This window comes from Brachyistius frenatus, unplaced genomic scaffold (genome assembly GCF_029030835.1).
Source record: "Brachyistius frenatus isolate BFR_SWC_R1_liver_20210118 unplaced genomic scaffold, ASM2903083v1 Contig_232, whole genome shotgun sequence".
NCBI classification, from domain to species: Eukaryota; Metazoa; Chordata; class Actinopteri; family Embiotocidae; genus Brachyistius; species Brachyistius frenatus.
Window position 1 is genome coordinate 39,284 of NW_027210831.1, and position 20,320 is coordinate 59,603.

The following is a 20,320-nucleotide window of genomic DNA, read 5'->3' on the forward strand; positions in this document are numbered from 1 at the left end:
TCAAGACCTGTGTACTCCTGCTTTTGGGGCTGTTTGTTTAGTTGGTGCTGAATCCAGCTCAGGCACTCTGTGTACACTTACTGGATCACTTTTACCTGATAGCAGCAGTTCCTTTGCACATAAATATTTGACATATGATCCTCCATGCAGGATTATTACTTTAACTTCATGAAGCTGATAGTACTTGTGTACTTTTACTGATTATAGTTTAACGACATGAAAATGATAATACTTGTGTACTTTTACTACTGATACTTTAAATACATGAAGCTGATAATACTTGTGTACTTTTGCTACTGATACAATAACTACATAAAGCTGGTAATACTTGTGTACTTTTACTACTGACACTTTAACTACACAAAGCTGATAATAATTCTGTACTTTTACTGCTGATATTTTAACTACATCAAAATGATAATAACTTTGAACTTTTACTACTGATACTTTAACTACATGAATCTGATAATACTTGTGTACATTTATTAAAATACTTTAACCATGTGAAACAGGATCATATTTGTTTACTTTTACTACTGATAAATTAACTACACGAGGATGATAATACTTAAGTACTTTTGCTCCAGATACTTTAACTACGTGAAACTGATAACACTTAAGTACTCATGCTGCTGATACTTTAAATAAATGAAGCTGATAATACTTGGTTACTTTTGATACTGATACTTTAACTACATGAAGCCTAAAGATGCTTTAACTACATGAAGCTGATAATACCTTTGTACTTTTGTTACTTGTACTTTAACTACACGAAGCTGCTAATACTTGTGTACATTGATTGTTGATTCTTTAACTACATGAAGGTGATAATACCTTTTTAATTTTTCTACTGATACTTAAACTACATGAAGGTAATAATACTAGTCTACTTCTATTGTTGATACTTTAATTACATGAAGCTGATAATACATAAGTACTTTTATTACTGATACTTTAACTACATGAAGCCGATAATACATGGGTACTTTTACAACAGATACTTTAACTACTTGCAGCTCATGATACTTGTGTTGTTTTACTACTGATGGTTTAACTACATTAAGCTCATAATAATTGTGTACTTTTACTACCTATAGTTTCAATACAATTAGCTTATAATACCTGTATACTTTTATCACAGATAATTTAACGACATGAAGCTGATAATATTCGAGTACTTTTAATTTAAAAAAATTCCCCTCGGGGATTAATAAAGTAACTACCTAACCTAATACAAATAGTTTAACTACATGAAGTTAATAATACTTCTGTACTTTTACTGCTGATACTTTAACTACATCAAAATGATAATACTTGTTTATTTTTACTACTGGACGCTTAACTACTTGCAGCTGATAATATTTGTGTACTTTTTCTACGGAGACTTTAACTACATGAAACTGATAACACTTAAGTAAGTACTCTTGCTGCTGATACTTTATGATAATGTTAGTGTACTGAGCTTTCAAGCACCACCAGAGGGCGCCAAATAACCAGTTTAGAGTTCAGGAGCTTCATCTTCATCCTGTCCATCTGCTAACACACTTTAACTTTACCTCTTAAGAAGGAGCATCCAAACACATGAGGCTGCTGATGAGTCAACCAAACAGAATATTTACTTGACGATGCTGCACTCTTTATTTTCCCACCCTGTGCGTTGTGTTGCTTTATTATTTAGGCCCTGGTCATGTGACATATTCTACATATAACATGTCATGCTGCAGCCTCGTTCCCAGTTGACATGTTTTTTGCTGCAGCAGGAGGAGGTCTTTCTATTTTGCTGCCTGGACGTCCTCTGTGACCAAAGCTCGCTGTCATCTATTCTTCCAAGGTTACAAAGTGCTGCTGCTGAGGAATTTATTATCAACCTCTGTTCATATACTTGGATTGTTTGAATTTTTGCTCAAATCCATTTGCCTCAATGTTTTTTAACATCACAGATTATAGCTAAAGACAAAAAATGAGAGGTGACTCTGTTATATTACAAGCAAAAACAAATTTTAGGTCAATTTGGAAAATGGCGACATGACATACAGTGTTGACATCACAATATATACAAGGCTATACAACACCTTCAGCTCCTCAGTGTGTGTTTATCTGAGTGTAACTGTAATACTCACCAATTAAGCCAACACAACATCTCATCTCCATCCAGCCACTTACTTGTTCCTCGTTAACCAGTGGCAACCTGTTTTTGATTAGATACCATGAATGAAGTTTTTTTAAGAGGTTGATAATGATAATAAATACTTCCTAATGTATTAAAGATCACTTATAAAGCATTACAATAAAGACCTTTTGGGCTGCAGAAAATCCTCCTTCATTATTTGTGCTGTCTTTTATTGATGGTTGCAGAATCATTATAATGTCGCCCTTCATTATATGTGGAGTCTGACTTGCTGTCAATCTGTGCGCAAAACTTTGAACAGTTTAAATGTAGAAAGAACAGTAAATGTGGACTTTCCACTTATTAGTACAGAAAAAGGAGAGTCAGTATTATTATTGCAGACTACGAGTGCTGTGGCACTGCAACTGATTTCAATTATCTCTTCATTAGTCTGACAGTTATTTTCTTATGAATTTATTTGTATTTATTTAAACAATTCCACAAAGGCCATGGTGACAACTTCAAATGCCTCCTTTTGTCTGCCTAACTGTCCAAAATACTCAGTTAACAGGAGCATCAGCCACTTTTCATGTATGAGTAGTTCCAGTAAAATGTATAAAAGACTCAAACCATTATTAATGTCAATCATCATCTCAGCTCTGGTGTAAGATGTCAATCTTTTCTTATAGTAACTTAAATTGTAAGTTTGATTTATTTCAAGTAATCTCATTGAAAAATTTCTAACAGGCTGCATACTTGATTTTAAACAGGTACAGACATAGTTATGACTTGTGTCAAAATCTAGCTATAAAACCTTAACTGATTCGGTTTATGTGGAGCTCATTTGTTGCAAACTGTTTAAATAATTTATGCCTGTCAATAATTGATACAGAAAACGTGAGTGAGTGAGGCTACAACCAGTGCTGGCTCTCATTTAAGATCCAGTTGATTGTTTTGTGTATAAAATGGCAGAAAATAGGTTTAATGAGACATATTTCGTATGGCCAAAAGTAAAAAACAGAAGATGCAAAACTAGGAAACAAATACATTTTCATAAACAGAAAAGCAACTCCGATACCAAACTACCTGCTTATTAATTTTCTGTCGCTCAAAATTTGATGAATCAACTGATGGCTTCAACTTTAGATCTCTTGGTCTTGGAAAAGTAATGAGACTGACCTGTATGTAGCCTGTGAGCTCTGTTGGGCCACAAACACATTTCTGTCCGGAGGGAGAAGGTAGTTCCACTCTCTTTTTTTGCCATCTAGGTTTAACAATGAAATGATTAATCTAATAATTTGCCAATTATTTGCGACTAACTTTCTACCTGACTGCTTGATTCTGGGAGAGGCTGAATAATGGATTTGCAAAAAATTACATAGGCCAATGAAATAATGAATCTATCTCTCGTTGTTTATTTTTTTTCGGACGGTTTTCTGTCATAACCCGGTTGCCAGCCTCCCCCCCCCCCTCTCCACTCAGTGTCCCCGGCTCCACCGGTCGGGACCCGCTGACAGAGACCAGACCCGGTCGTCGTGCACGGCGCTCTCTTTCGGTGACGCGCCCCCAGGTTCAGTCCTACCGGAGGCAGCACATCAGCGGCGGCGGCGGCACCAGCTGCGGCGGCTCGGTGTCTGCTTGCTGAGATGCACCAGAGCGCTTGAGAGGAGCCAGACGGAGGGATCGTCTCCAGCCTCACCAGTACGGGGATTTATCGCGTTGACGCCCGCACATTCCGGAACTGTCGTCGGATCCTTCGCCGCCAAACTTGTCCTTCTGACCCGGTAAGGTGATGTGGGCTCTCTGCTGTGTTTTTAACGGGTTTAAGGATGGTTTCCCCCCCCGGCTGATGACACGCTCCTGTCAGCCTGCTGAAAGCTGCGCTGCTGCCTTCACTTACTCCGTCATCCGAGATCACTTATTATGAACCAGCAGAGACTGAACTGTGGCATTCAAACAGGGTGATTACTGCATTTATTCCTAATGCTGAAACGTTATTTATCTGATGCGAATGAGCAGAAGTATGTCTCTTCTGATGCACCGACCAAACGTTGTGCTGTGTTTATCCGGATGGATGTCTGGAACAATGACATGCAGGCTCTGGATCCACCTATTGTTCAACAGATTTCCAATTAAAAGTAATCCAGTTGAACAGAGGTGAGATTCCTCTGAAGGTTTTCTAGAAAGAAGAAACAAACGAATGCTGTTGGACTGAAAGTGACCAAACACCCTCAGAGGTTTGATCTCATGTCCTGACAATAGTGCTGTTTCTAATCCAAGGAGGAGGTTAATTGCAAATAAAGAATTTTGTCCACTTTGCTTTGCACCTGAAAGGCTGCATGTCTGATTACTTCCTGTGTGTCATTTGGTGGATCTATCTGCTGCTGCTGCTGCTTGGTGAGCTGATGTGATGAGGAGGAGGGGTGGTGGTGTGTTTGGTTTGGAGGGGGGGGGGGGGGATCAGCTGTGGTGGAGCAGAGGATGTCCTTGGTATCAAGTCACCTTGACGACCCTTCAGCAGCACAGGGAGCTGCGTTTGTCATTGTTCGGCTCACATTATTCACCGACTTCAATCCTGCTTCTATTTTATGGCTGCAGCTAATTACCCTGAAGTTTTATGGATATTTAGCTGTAAATTACGAGAATATTCGCAAAAAAGTCCAACATGATTTGCAATTCAATAATAAAGGGAAGGCAGAAAATGTAAAAGTCTAAAGATAAACAAGAAAACAAGGTGCATTTTAACAGCTCATCATATCTTTTGTGTGAAAACTCTTCATCTATAAAGAAAACAAGAAGACTAAAGCTGTCAGATTAATGTAGTACAGTATTAAGTGCAATACTGTTGTGAAGCACAAGCAGAAATTTGGCCAAATTATCCAATTAAAGTCCAAGTTACGTGCTGCAGCACAGGATCTTGGCTCATGAACATGATACTCCAAGTAACACGTCACCTGGGCGACCTCCTCAGCACCATGGAGAGGAGCAGCGTGTGCAGACAGCACCAAGGAGTGTTAATCGCAAACATCCTGCTTCAGTAAACTTTAAACTAACGAGTAGAGAGAGGGAATCTCTGCACATCAGCCAGCTATGAGCTCAGTTTAATGCAGGATTTATCACGTTTGTTAGAACAATCTGTTGTTTTTCATCCTTGCAATATGAAAGAAGGAAAGATGTATTTGATTTGTCAAAAAACAATGGCAGTGGCCAAGTTTTGGAAATTTGTAGGATGAGCAAATCCTCTCGTGTGTCTTGGCTGCACTTAACTATTCCTTTCATTATTGATAACCTTCTCTATCAATCCCTTGTCATAATTCCAGGGTGACATCTTCAGATTATTTTTTTTTCAGATAACAAACCCCAAAACCCCAAAGATATTAAATTTACAGTGATGCAAAACTAAAAAGCAGCAGATTTTAATTTGAACGTTTGTCCACTTCTCACGGCTAATCCAAAAATGTGCAAAAAAGGACGTGTGGTGGAGCTCAGGTGGGCCGAATGAAGCGTGGTTGCTAAAATCAGTGCAGTGGAGAATCTCTGTCTGTGTGGCTCTCACTGACAGTTCATGGCAGTGGTGGTTTATGGTGGTTATGTGGTGTTACCCACCTGTCTCTCTAAGCAGCTGTTCCCTCAATAATGCATAACTTGAAGCTTTAATATAACATTAACAGGAGCATGATACAAAAATGTGCCCCTGTGCAGTTGTCATGAACGGGGTAATTGGCTGTAGAGAGCAAAAACGTTTTTTTCGGCTGTAAAGTTGGGAATTTTAGTTTTGGGTTCATGGGGTCTGACTTGTTTTTAGAGTTGGCCTCAAGTGGCCATTCGAGGGACTGCAGTTGTTGCCTTTTCAGTGTCGACTTCCTTTTTCAGTCCTGGAGGTTGCTGTTTGGTCTCGTGGACATGCGTCTCATATCCATATAAGTTTACTGGGCACAGACCACATGTTGATACCAGGATGGTGTACAGCTGGTCTCTGTCTGTCTGTTGTTTGCTGCAGAATATGTTGGATTCTTGCAGCTTCCTGCTGCAGCCCTTAATTGATGCCATGAGAGCTCTGAGAGTGAACAGTGACAAGGAATTGGGTTCGATAGAGTGTAACTTTGTGGTGAATCAACTCGTCATGGTGTCTGTGTTAATGAGTGACGTTCCAGCAGTGAGTCCTCGCAGGCAGTGGAAACACAAACACCGCTCGTCATCATCAACAAACAGCTTCTGTATTGTCTGCAGACAAACAGCCGGCTGTTACATCATGAACTGACATGATAGTGGGACTGCTGAATATCAGCTCTGGAGTCTCTGTAGCACAATTTGACACCACTCCGCCCGCCAGCGGCCGGCTGCCGAGGCGGTGACGTTCGTCTGGTCCGACGGCTATGCTGGGGAGGGCCTGTGTGTGTGTGTGTGTGTGTGTGTGTGTGTGTGTGTGTGTGTGTGTGTGTGTGTGTGTGTGTGTGTGTGTGCGTGCGACAACAGAGGTGACTACGCAACCCGCCAGATTCCCCGCAGGCCGGCGAGTTGTTGGGGAGACGGTGGCTGATGAGTTCTCACAGGAGACAGCGGAAACAAAACAAAACAAAGCGGCCTCTGTCAGTCAGCACACAGACACAGAATCCTCTTCAGTCCTCAGAATGGACTGAAAATCTCCCCAACCTTCTCCTGTGATTATGTTTCATGCATCTCATTATACCGTGTGGCAAAAGCAGCCTGTTAGCTTCCGTAATGCGATTATCCATCCTCTTCATGTCTTTTGCAGATTCTGCCACACCACCTCACAACTGTTAATTGACCCCACGCTGCAGAGCTCAATGGGGACGACTGTCGCTAATTGCGCTGGTATTTTCAGATACGGTGAGAGCATTAGGCTGCATTCCACCATGGGAGGAATTATTCACAAGAGATGACTCCACCAGCATTTATGGGAGCGTGTCGTTTTCAGCACACTGTGGGGACACAAACCTGACATCTACCTTTTTTCTTTTAACATTTACAAATATAAGATATACCATTTTTATATAAACAGTTTAACAAATTTAACATAATTACATATACTTTATATTTTTATTTGATAATTTTCTTTGTGTCATTCATGTTTAAACAGTCAAATGTGAGGATGTAGTTAAGAATAAAATATGACCAACCGTCCAACCTGTTCTCATCACAGGGCGTCAGATTGGACCATACAAACAAGGTGCCTTATGTTGAGGCTCCAAAAACCACCTAGTTGAGACTGTATATAAAAATGATTGTAACCTCCAGGTCTGAAAAGTGAAGCCAATATGAAAGTGCAACACCACCGATGGCCACTAGGAGCTGACTCCAAAAGACCTCTGGCTCCATAGACTACCATTCAAATTCAAGAATTAAATACAAAGTCAATACATTTTTTTCCCCACAAGTCATGATGGTGTTATTTGCTATGTATGAGGGTTTGTATGGGGGTGTGTCTGGTTTGAGTGACAGGAAGTCTAATTTCCTGTATAAATGGGCGAGGCAAAGTGTTCTCAGGTTCTCAGTCAGATTCACTCCCCACTTTTCTTCAGGTCGTCCATATATGGTCAATTCTATCTACTAAAGTCCAAGATGGAGTCACTCAACATGTCTGAATTCAGGCTTTAAAACGGGTTTACAAAAGTTGGATTGCCATATGGGTTATGGTTATGAAAAAGTCAGGGTTGGCATTAAAATAAGTACATTTATGTAGGAAATGTTTAGTATGGCGTGTAAATTAAATATGTTGCGTTGCGTAAAAGACATGTTGACTTCTGCTCTCTCACGGACTGGAACACTGTTCTCACAGGTGAAAGTCATGTTTCGTTCCATCCAACCACCCCAAATGCTCCCTATGTGAATTTTGTCTTTCCACTCGGTCACATGACCTCCTTCTTCGACTCAGGTGGTCATAGTGACGATACCAAAGGGTACCTTGTGTGTGTCTTTCTGTCGCCAATGACTTTGACAAAATGTCAGTATTTGATAGGAATGAGAACAGGCTGATCTATCAGGATTGTAGGACACTTTGTAGTTATAGCCTCACTTCAGTGAACCAGGTCCACTCAGAGGTGAACACTGTCTACATTTTGGTATCAGATCCATATCAACCAATATGCAGATATTTGGGTATCAGAATCTGCATCGAGAGAGGAAAAATCAGATCTGTTCATCCATGAAGATCTCACCGTTTTCACTGAAGCTACTTTCTAGAAAAGAAATAGTCCCCATGAAATCTGTTGACAGCAGTTTTGTGGATTAGCCAAAATAATACAGATGTAATTTTTCAAAACCCGACACATATAAATCCACTAAAGTAAACTGTGATGTTGTGGAAATTATTCCAAGGTTATAATCTTAACAGGATAAGTGCGAAAATATGTTTTTTTTTTTTTTTTTTTTTATTTGGGTGGAGGCGTCCTCCCAAGGATAGTTATGTGAATTAGTGTGGAGGAGAAGACTCACCAGCTGTGTATCGATCTGGAGACGCAGCATTCAGAAGGACTTCTTGCTCTGGACCAGTTTTCTCTCCTCAGCTGCTTTTCATTCGCTGTCACAGAAACAAGTCTCTGAAATGTCCAGCCAGCTCAGTGTTAGCAGTCGGTCAGTGTCCGGTCTGAAAAAAACAAACAAACACGTACATGTGCTTCCAGTATTTACAGTGCACTACTATACACTCAAGCTGCTCGCAGAACAGTCGGGTCTAATGCACCAAGACAGATGCTCTTAAAGCTGGAGTGCATTAAAATGAAACTACTGTGACTGTAGGGGTGAATCAGGGAAAATACCGGACTTTACTTAAAGGGGCACTCCAGTGATTTGTTATTCAACTCACATCAAATTATTTGGTGGACTCGCAAGAGATTCAAAAAGAAAGGTCGAAATCAAAGCAGCAGAGTCAGAGATATTTCTGGACTTTTGGCCGTCAGAGGAGTCACAAACTGGTGGGAGGTTAAAGTTACAGGGGGAGATGGTTAAAATGAGCTAATTGAATAGTCTGGTCTGTAATAACCTCAGATTCTGCCTGAGAGTCGTCATATTTTAAAGTGTTCTTCAGTATCACGGCAATCCAGTGACAGTTCTCTGTATATCCACGGGTACATTACACAGGGTTACCATGAGTCAGGCAATATCAGGGAATTTTGTTCACAACTTAAAATTTTAGTTGTCAAAATGTAATATTTTCCATGTATGCATCTATAACGTTAGTTAGCTAGTTATTGTTTGCTAGCATTAGTGGTAACTGACAGAAATTGAAAATCAAGGTTCAAGTTTCAAGGATGATTTAATTGTCATTCTGACCATATCCATATTTATACACATACAGTGGAATGAGATAACGTATCTCAGGACCAGGGTGAAAAGTAATACATTTTAGACATAAAAAAAGACAGTGACCAGTATGTCCAATACGACAGGTCTCAGTAAAGAAGCGTAAACAGAGTCCAACAAGGCAGAAGATTAAATAGTATGTGCGAAGAGTAATTCACCTACAGAATGAAAACAAATTCATGTAGACCAAGAAGGGGACTCGGAGAGAACATGGTGGAGTTTCAGACAGCTGAAAATCGCACATTATGAATGTGTCAGATGAAAGTCGACAATCATGACAGAAACTCTGAAATCTTTGTCTGTCTTTGTGAAAAGGTGGTCCAAGTGTGCACGGTTAGACTTGGAGAATGGTAACCAAAAACAACCAAAGTTCAGTCAGCGTCAGACACGTAGGATCAAATTCTCACACTTGTTGTTAACTTGTTCAGCATCTGCAACACAAACCATTAGACTACGTCATGAAATAATGCAGTGTGCACTCACCCAGCCCGTTCTCATTCCCAGGGCATCCAATGGTTCTGTTTTGTCACAGCCATTGGCGTCAGAGAGAAACGTACAAGATCATTTATGTGTCATGCATTGTGACGGAGCGGGTGGAAAAAGGTGATGAGGCAAAGTACAAAGAGAGAGAAGTTTGTGGGTGGAGAAGGTCAGGGGTGTTTGAATGGAACAAACACAGGACTCACCAGAGACAGACTTGTGTAAACGTCCATGATTAAACCAAAGTCAAAGATCTCTTCCACGATCTGTTCTTTACCCTAACCCAGTAGTTGTTGTGCCTAACCTGAACCAAACTGCATGCATGTCACGTTTAACCCAAACCATGATGTCATCCTAACCTTCACATAACACAGAGCACCATGAATGTCCCAGTGCACAAAGGGCAGGGCTTTGACAAAACATCAGTATTTGACACACTTTAAATGAGAACATGTTGGCTGACCAGCGTAACATGTCATATAGTGCTATTCCTGAATAAAGTCTGGGGAAAGAAAAACACACAAGTATGACGGTAAATCAATAACGTCCAAGACTACCGCTGGTGCTGAAAAGATGAAAAGATATAACTCTAATGAGTAACTGGTACATTACATTCAAATTAAATAAAAATGTCATCACTTGATCATCATCAATTCCTTTTCTGTTATGGATGTAATTGGGCTGTGTGAATGTGTATTCCTTTACTGAAGTGAAGTTAGCAACCGGAGTCTAAGCTGAGAGCCCAACCCGACGAAAGAGGAAAGTAGCTGCTATTTAGCTAACAAGTTGAACAACCAGCAGTCCCTGACAGTCGGTACTGTAGATGCTCGGCTACGTGAAGTTCAAGTGGTGTGATCTGAGCCGGGCAGGAGGCAGGTTGAAGATACAACATCCCTCAGTTCACTATTGCACACATTGCAGTTGCAAATGACGTCACCAGCACCAGATGGCAGCGCACATTTCTGCCACATTTTTGTTTCACTTTTGCACAGATGGAGGAAGCAATGACACGTTGTCCATTTTTATTTACAGTCTGTGAGATAACGACCTCAAATCTCTGAACTGAACTGAACAGAACAAAATGATTTGTGACATTCAGATCTATTTCAACCTCAACCAACTGGCATCAGAAACATACTGCTGCAACCAATCACATTTCTTGGTATTTCTGTTGATACCTGAAGCTCTGAACTGAACAGTTTTCATGAGGACTGCCGTATTTGTTCAGCAGAAAGCAGTTCCAGCTCAGAATTTGTGCTCGAGTAGACTGTGAAAGGCTGGAAGGGCGGAGGCCTTGTTACCAGTATTAACCTCAGCGAGCCTCCTCCTCCTCATGTTAATGGAGGCGAAGTCATTACTGTCACTTCAGAAAGCTGCCACGGCTCTCAGAATCACACAGCAGCTCCTCGTGTACAGGTAGGGCTGCAACGACCAATTATTTTACATTCCATTAAACTGCATTTTATTACTCAGTGAATTATTTGGTCTATTAAACATGAGAAAACTGTAAAACTGTGTGTCATGGTGTCGCAGAGCTCACAATGACGCCTTCAGATGTCTTTTTTTGTCTGACCAATGCTCTAAACCTCAGAGATATTCAGTTTTTAATCAGATAAAACAGAGAAAATGAATAGGTTTTTAAGGATTAAATGCTGAAACTCATCATTGATTTCAGTATATTTGTCTAATTTCAGCTAATAAATGAATTAACTCATTGTTCTAAACATTAGTCCATAGACAGAAAACCTATTTTTAAAACACGTTCATTGTTTAAGCCACATTTATTTCGGACATTTGATGATGTCAGCGTAGGAAACTATAGTGTGCTATGAAACTATGATTTACTTATATTTTTAAGATTTTACTCATTAATTGACTGATTAAAAAATAAACTGATGATGATTGGTTCTGGCCCTGGTGTCATATTACACGTAGAGCTGCAGTGATTAGTTAGTTGATTAAAAATGAATCAAACAATTCAGTAATGGATTCATTGTTTGACTGTTTTCAATCAAAAATGACACTGAATATTCTCAGATGTGAAAAGTCCTTCTTGCTTTTTTACTTCATAAATCTCCATAAACAGAATAGTTGGTAGGTTTGGACTGTTGGTCACATTTGAAAACTTCATAATGGAGTCTGCAGTTGTGACATCCTCTGCTATTTTTTTCAGATTTTACAATTAAACGGTTCATTTATTAATAATAAATAAATGGCCAATCATTAATTGGAGCTCTGCTGTCTAACTGCATGAGCAGCTGCAATAATTAGTTAACTGACAGAAAATAAAGTGACAGCAAATATTTATATTTTTCTTTGCTCTTGTAGTGTCTATGTAACACAGTAGATTTCCTGTGTTAAGTTTAGGACTGTCTTTAGGTCGCTCTGGGAGTGAATGAAACACGGCAAATGTTTGCAGTTTAAAACAAGGAACTGAACTGCAATTTATTATAGATTTTTAACACAGAAAATCAAGGAACAACATCAAAGAAAAATAACAAATTCAAATAATAACCCCAATACCGGTATTTCTCTCTCAGTCAGTCAGTTTCAGTCTCTTGTCTTTCAGTCTACTACCCGGTAGTTTATGTCTGGAGGCTCTCAGACTAACTCTGATCTGAATCTTCTTGCTCGTCGGTGCTCCGGCAGGAGAATCCAAGAAGACCAAATGCAGCTTCACCCACGGTGAAGATGATCAGGGGTCACAGGGTCACTCAGCTCCAGCTCTGTGGAGGTTTCTGGGGATCGCTGTCTTCATCACAGATCCATACAAACAAAAACAATCTGCATACAGCAGAATTTAATACGATGTCAGTACTGTAATTTATAAACTCTGTTGTTGGTGTAACAGTAAATGACCAGTAAAATAGTATTACACACATATATATATATATATATATATATATATATATATATATATATAATATTCACTATGGTCAATATTAACATAGCAACATATCACACACACACATGTCCTCATGTCTCAGTGACATCTGTCACTTATACCTAACAGACATTATTTAAACGTCCACCGTTACTAAGCAACACACTCAACAGCTGTTCTCAATCTGACCGTTAACTTCTGGCGCTAAAACAAGAACATGACGTCATCGTTCCCGCTCGGTTCAACAGGTCCCGACGCATTAACCCCCAGCGCTTAGCTAGCACTTAGATAGCCCCGTCACGTACATGGAGCTCCACAATCACAGATATCAACCACATAAAATAATATTCATCAACAAATTAATATTTATCTCCGACTGTTTTGTTCTCTTCTCTCCTGATCGGTATCTTTAGCCCAACTAAACAACTGTCCTCCTTTGTAGCTCTACAGCAACGGCTAACTCTTAGCAACGCATCCGTCACTCACCGGAGATTCTTCTCAGACTTAAATAAACTTCTTCCTTCGGAGTCGGTCTGGTTAACGATCAAATAAATAAACATCCTCAAAAGCAGTGAGCAGAAACCAACCCAATGAGATTCTTCATGGTGGAGATCATGACCTGCTGTTTCATTGGAGGCATGAAGGGTCGTCTCCAGGGAGACGGCTTTGATCTCCCGACGTGCACCACAGCGCCCCTCTGGTGAACGTCGGTACTGCATGTTTGAGTTAACCCTTTAGTTGCTGGTAAAACTAATGTGGGTTACACTCTGCTTTAGAGTCAAGTTTTAGAGACAAGTGAACATGTCAAACATTTGCTGGTTGCAGGTTACACTTGATTCATTTCACTGTGAATCTTATTGTTGGGCTTTCGGTCATTGTGATTTCTTATCATTTTTTTACGAATCAAAAGGTTAATTTATTCATCTATGAATAAGTAATTTAATACAGAAAATAATCTTTAATTGCAGCACTTGTGCCTAACTATGAGCTGCAATGACTCAACAGTTTTAGCAGTCAAATAATTAGTTGATTTTAAAGAAAATGTCCAACATTTGATGACACCAGCGTCATCTGGAGTCTGATACATTTGTCTGTTGATTGAGTGATCTGTTCGCAATCTCACCATTTGAGAAGATACAAAGACACACATATATAAGCATGAAGGCACACACACTGAGCGGCAGCACATCAAAGGAGCCTCGGCCATCAGTGTGATGGAGGCAGCAGCCGGAGGGGAAGAGCTGCTGTGACTGAAGTGCTGTCTAATTCACACAATGGTTGGTTTTGTGTGTGTGTGTGTGTGTGTGTGTGTGTGTGTGTGTGTGTGTGTGTGTGTGTGTGTGTGTGTGTGTGTGGGTGGGTGTGTGGGTGGGGTGTGTGTGTGTGTGTGTGTATGTGTGGTCTTTTTCTAGCTACACATCAAGTAAATCTGATTTGCAGTGAAAGTTGCAGAAGAGATCGGCAGGAAATAGGATTTACTTCCTTTTTGAGAGGCAGCAGCGGATTCAGTCCTGCAATGAACAATTCTTCTTTTTACTGATCCATCTGTCTGCTCATTAGTAGGTATTTTGTCTATAACCTTACTCCAAACTTGATTTAATCAAGTAGTCTCATTCAGGGCGTATGGCTGAAATTAATCTGATCATTTTCTCAATTTACCATTTATCTTGATTATAATTTCACACTGCTCTTTGTGACATCCTCAAATATTCTGTGTTATTCAACCAACACCACAAAATATTCAGTTTTCTGTCACGTATGACAAAAAAGATTCAAACAAATAGTATAATTATTTGCTTAGAAAATTACCCAATTGATTAATAAAGCAATTATTTCTAGAAACATGAATTAGTCAAACACAATCAGTGAAACAACACAACTGCTTATACTGTCAACTTTATTTCTTCAGGTCTCATTCAGATTAAGATAAAACTGTAACTAGTAATTATTTTCATTATTTGATAAATATATTCTTGATCAATGGAATTTTGACCATTTTGTCAAAACGAAGAGTAAAAATGCCTTTTATAACTACATGTTGTACAAAGTGACATCTTCACTCAAGAAAACAATACAAAACTAAAGAATATTCAATTTACTACATATGACAACAAAAGCATAAACATTTGAGAAGTTTGAACCAGAAACTTTAGAATTTTTATGCTTCAAAAAAGCACCTTAGGAAGTAAAAATTGAGGATTTGTTCAATAAAATGTGAAAAAAAGGAAAAAGATTAATTTGCTGTCACATACAACAAAAGCAACTTAATTTGTCACACCAGAGACGGATTGGCAGTTTTTGTTTGTTTGATTAATTGTTTCAGCTTTAGATTCATCCATTGACAGAAATCAGTGAAGAACTACATTGATACTTAAACATAATCAAGCTTTTGATGATTCCAACATATAAAGATTTGTTTCTCTTTTATGTTTTATCTCGTTAGAGAGACTGTTTGGATAATACAGGAAATAAATAGATGCCACCTTGAATGTCAGATGGCCATATTAAATAAACAAATATATTCTAAGCCTTTTGTAGCCAAAAAATAAAATAAAATTTGAATACATCAGAAAAAAGTACAAAAAATAGGAACACAACTGTTGGCACAGCTTTACAGAAATGTATACTATTATACATTAAAACATTTTTTTTGACATATTATATTAAAAAAACATAATACGCACATGTAATAAAACTATTCTTATGGTTTAAACTGGTAGCTGCGACATTTTTTTTTTTACTGAAATAAGTGAAATAACCAGCATCTCCTTGTCATATTTCAAATGCCGCAGTTCCACTAAAGAGACATGTGATTTGTGTTTTTACATGGTTGTACTTTAACTTGAATAAAATCTAGTTTAAGGCCTGAGCAGCTATGCTCAGTGGACGGAGCTGAGATTGGGTTTGGGGGGTTGGGGTGGAGGGTGGGGGGAGGGGGGTGAAGAGAGACAGATGCAGTAAAAGTCCTCTGGGATTTATATGATTATGGCCAGATTGTGGCTCAAACTACCTCTTGACGTGGTTGTAACCCATATCTAATTTGCCTAGGCTGCGTTTAGTCTTGGTTATTTAGATACTGGATGGATGCTCAGTCTGACCAGAATGCCTGAAGGTACCAAGTGTTGGCAAGAGGAATTTTTCTCTTCACTCCGAGTGCAGTTTCATCTGCTTTTCTCTCCCTTCTGTTTATTGATCTTAAGTATGCAGGCGAGACTCAAATCACGTGCACATACTAAATCTGGAGATGTAATTCTTTCATTTCAGTGTTATGAGGCAAGTTGATCTGGTGGAGTAATTGGATTGTGGTTTGTCACTGTGAGACCACATTTAAAATCCCATTTCTGTCAGAGGGTTCCTCTCTGAAGACGATGCAGAGTGCTCCGGTTGAGGACCGCCGCTGCATCATTCCCAGTTTCCAAACTGTATGAACCAAGTCCGACCCAACAATGTGTTTAATAGTTCTGGCTTCACTTTTTTAATCATAGTGTGGTAAATATTACTGGTTCCATCTGCGCATGTTCTCATAACGTTGCTGCATGACTGCAGCTGTGAGCCTGTGTTCAGCCATGCAGAGACGCTGAGGCAGGACGCCCGTCCTTGTCAACTAAAGCTTAATACACATGCAGAAATTCAAAGAGGCAGAAATGTATGAAGGGCTGAGGAGGTTTGACCTCATACAGGAGGGGAAACTAGAAGCAGCAGCTCCTGTACAATCTGGCTGTTTCTTCCAGTGATTTATGAATGTAAAAAAAAGCCTTTTTAACTAAATGCAAACATCAGTTGCATTCAGAAAACATTAATCAGACATCTTAGAATATGTGCAAGAAGCATGTTGTCTGTCAAAAAAACATTGATATGACTACATGTAAGAACTTCCAAGGTGTTCTCAATTCAAATGCATCAAGTAATGCTGTTTATGCGTCTCAGGTTGACGTAAAAGGTGCCATGTGCGTTACATTCAGACACCAAAACGACGTGATAATGGTCACAAAAAGATCACGAGTTTCCCAGGTTTGTTCCCCGTTAAAGTGGTTAAGTCCTAAAAGCACCATGGCAACGACAACTTGGATGGCGTCTAGAAGCCAAACAGGCAAACAATTTAGCAAGCTAATAGGGTGATAACCTAATGCAGGAAATGCAACGGGACAGAGGGAAAAGATGAGCCCTTTGGGAAGATCAACATTTTCCTCAGACTTTGGCTATTATCTAAGTAATGAAGGCAAACTCTACGTGACTAAAATTACAATAATTAGATTAAAATTCAACAAAAAATTAACTCCCATATCCTCTGCCATTTCTGTAGACATCAGCAAAGACGTCACAACTCGTGAATTCGAGGCTTATAGAATTTTTAGTTCCGACGTTGTAAATACCTGAAGAGGGGGCTGCTCATCTGGTGTTGTCTCGTGTACACGGTAAATACGATCCCATTTGAACGCAGCATTTGTGTATCTGTTTGATGCCAACAGCTGCTAGCGTGTGACCCAGTGGGAATGAAAACAGGCTGAAACTTCAAAATAATGGATTTTGTCACAGATTATTATTCTATTTAGGCAATAATCATGTTATAGGTTTGAGAACTACAGTTAATGCTCTAGGGGGGAGGGGAGCTAAACATGAAACGTAATATTGCCATGGTTTCAGTGAGTGAGCTGTAGGTGTCCTCCGGTTTGTCTCATATATTAGTGTACATTTCAGTTGTAGAGGCAGGTTTGTTCTTGAGATAATCAACAGTTGCTGTTTTCAGTGCAATAATGGATGCACAGATCACTGCAAACTAACATCAAGATTATCAGGCTCTGCAGTTTTAATGACGTTTAAGCAGATTCTGAATGTTTATTTGCAATAAACATCAGGACTGAACCTAAAATATGTGTTTAATATCTGTGTGTTCGGATGTTATGATTTAGAGATGGAGGTGTTTTTTTTGTTTTTTGTTTATTTGACACAAATTGGCCAATCGGGCTCATTGCTAACTACCATTAGTTTTCGGAACACCTGCATGCACCCGTTTCTTTCACCTCACAAAGTGTCTTTGTCTCACATCTCTCCCTCTTCCAGCTACAAATACAAGGTCAGACGCCTCCCGACCACTCAGCGCTCAATATGTAAATGATATGTGTGTGTGTAATGCTAAACAAGCACCGAAGCTACAGATTCAGAAAGAGAAAAGAGACAGGTTGCTTTCTGCCCTCCATATCTGTGTGTGTGTGTGTGTGTGTGTGTGTGTGTGTGTGTGTGTGTGTGTGTGTGTGTGTGTGTGTGTGTGTGTGTGTGTGTGTGTGTGTGTGTGTGTGTGTATTACTCATGTTTTGGTAACATGAATCTGTTTATGCAGCGGGAAAAAGTAAGACTAATTTAGGTTGAGTGTTAGGATTAGGCAAGTAGGTATTATGGTTATGAATGCAAGCCAAGCCAATGCAATGTCCCCTGAAGGGATGAAAACTCGTATGTGTGTGTGTGTGTGTGTGTGTTTGTGTGTGTGTAGGTTTAGCAGAGGTGTTGTAGATAAGCAGTAGCTCTTGCTCTTTCCATTAGCCTGGCCGAAGAAGGATGACATGACTTCCATTTCCCACGCCGTCACACACACACACACACACACACACACACACACACACACACACACACACACACACACACACACACACACACACACACACACACACACACACACACACACACACACACACACACACACACACACACACACACACACACACACTCTGTCATGATTAAACGTAGGTGTGTGACACATCACGTGTTAGACATGATGTTTATCTGTGTAAATTCATGGTGGTCGACAAACACATTCATTTCTTCTGTCACACAGCAGATCTTTGTTTCAGTCAGGGATGTGACTGTGGGTGAGAGACCTGCCATGAATCAGCAGCTGAGGTTTTGTCCTCTGTGGACACGTTTTTTTTCATTGCTTCCTCTTAGATGCTGAAAACCAAATAATCATGCAAAGACTCCAGAGTATCAAACTCTCACAATTCAGTCTGTGTTTTATAAGTATAGGATTCACAGTGAGTGTTCAAAGGTCTGTGCTGTGGTTCACAGTAACGTTACATCCCTAAAATCAGATGTCTGAAGTCAACATGTCAAACTCTGTGAAAGGGTTTTCTATCAGGATGTGAAGAAACACTAACACTATTAGACATGAGGTTCATTTATGACTTCTTTGTTTCTTACAATTACATCAAGCTGATAAAAGTGATGCTGGATTATGTTCAAACTTTCTTTAATGAATGAATACAGCTCCACATTTATGAACTTTATCAGGTTCTACAGACACATTTTGTTTAAGCTTCTTCCATCACAACAGAACCAATATCACACACACCACTGTGTCAATTGTCAGAGCACAGTACTGTTGTTAACTAGCAGACTATTTGTAGGACTGAAGAGTAAAATATCTCACTGGTAATTTACTCACCTGGAGACTCAGTAAGGTAAAAATAGATGTCTGGGTGGGACACCACTGGACACTGAGTGGTTTTATAGCACTGAATGGCCGGGAGACTAAAGGGACGACTGAAGAGGGATCAAATTCAACTTTTTTATATATCTAGTATGGCAGGCAGAGAGTAAACATATTTACTTGGCGTGTTGTCTTCAGGTAATTTATAAACAAATTTAACCCTGGAGCTTTTCTAATAGTTTGGTTTTGTCCTGTTATTTTTTACATTAAAATCTCTGAGGAGTGTCACTTGTTTTCCCCAAAAGTGGGCGGGGACGTACTGCAAGTTCACAGATGTGCCGGTCTGATGTATAACCAATCAGATAATTCAATAGTTGGGACTGCAAGTAGAGAGAGACAAAAGACCATCATTTTTATAAATCAATTTCCTCTGAAATCAGATTAAACAAACTATTGTTCACTTTAATTGGGAAAAAATGATGAATATTGGATCCGATCTTCAGGCAGACAGATTGTACGAGCTTTCCCGCTTCTTATGTCAGCAGTTACATTCTCTGTCATAAGACAAATTTACTACAGATCCAAATAATGGCATTAACCAAAGGTACCCATAAGTACTATTAAACTGTGTTCCTATCTATAGGACACACCTTCCCTGCAGTGGCATCGGTTTGACGGCCGCGGACAGTGAGGGATGAGCCTTTATTACAGAGCAGACTGCTCTGGACAAAGACGATGGATCATTACACCATCCAGCAGAGGGAACAATAGAGGGAACAAGCTGCCTGAAGTCTGCCAAAACCCTCGACTACACCGACAGCAACTCTGTCTCTCTCCTGCGCCGTCCTAATGAACACCCTGCAGCTGCCCTGGTTTCCATCGCCTCTAATGTTCACTCTGCCCACATACAACTGATACCAACCAGTCTGATGATTCAGTCACCCGAGTGATGCACCGTCATGGTTTTAAAGAGCAAACTTTGATCAGTTTCTTTATTCTTCTGGATTTCTGTTCCACCCTGAGGATGTAAATACTCCCAGAGTTCTGCCAAATGTTTGAACCTGTTTCCAAGTAGGACTAAATATCGAGAACCTGCTCCACATGT

General features: G+C 39.7%; 1 protein-coding gene across 4 annotated transcripts in view; it reads left to right on the forward strand.

The window, feature by feature from the left end:
* The first annotated feature begins 3,595 nt into the window (after positions 1 to 3,595).
* Positions 3,596 to 20,320, forward strand: part of enox1 (ecto-NOX disulfide-thiol exchanger 1) — a 139,706-nt gene continuing 122,981 nt past the window's right edge. For 3 of the 4 annotated variants that reach the window (XM_069720107.1, XM_069720108.1, XM_069720104.1), the window contains exon 1: positions 3,601 to 3,891. The gene's annotated coding sequence lies outside the window, so the exon portion shown is untranslated. Of the gene's footprint in view, positions 3,892 to 20,320 lie in introns of all 4 variants that reach the window. The other variant, XM_069720109.1, reaches the window with a different exon arrangement.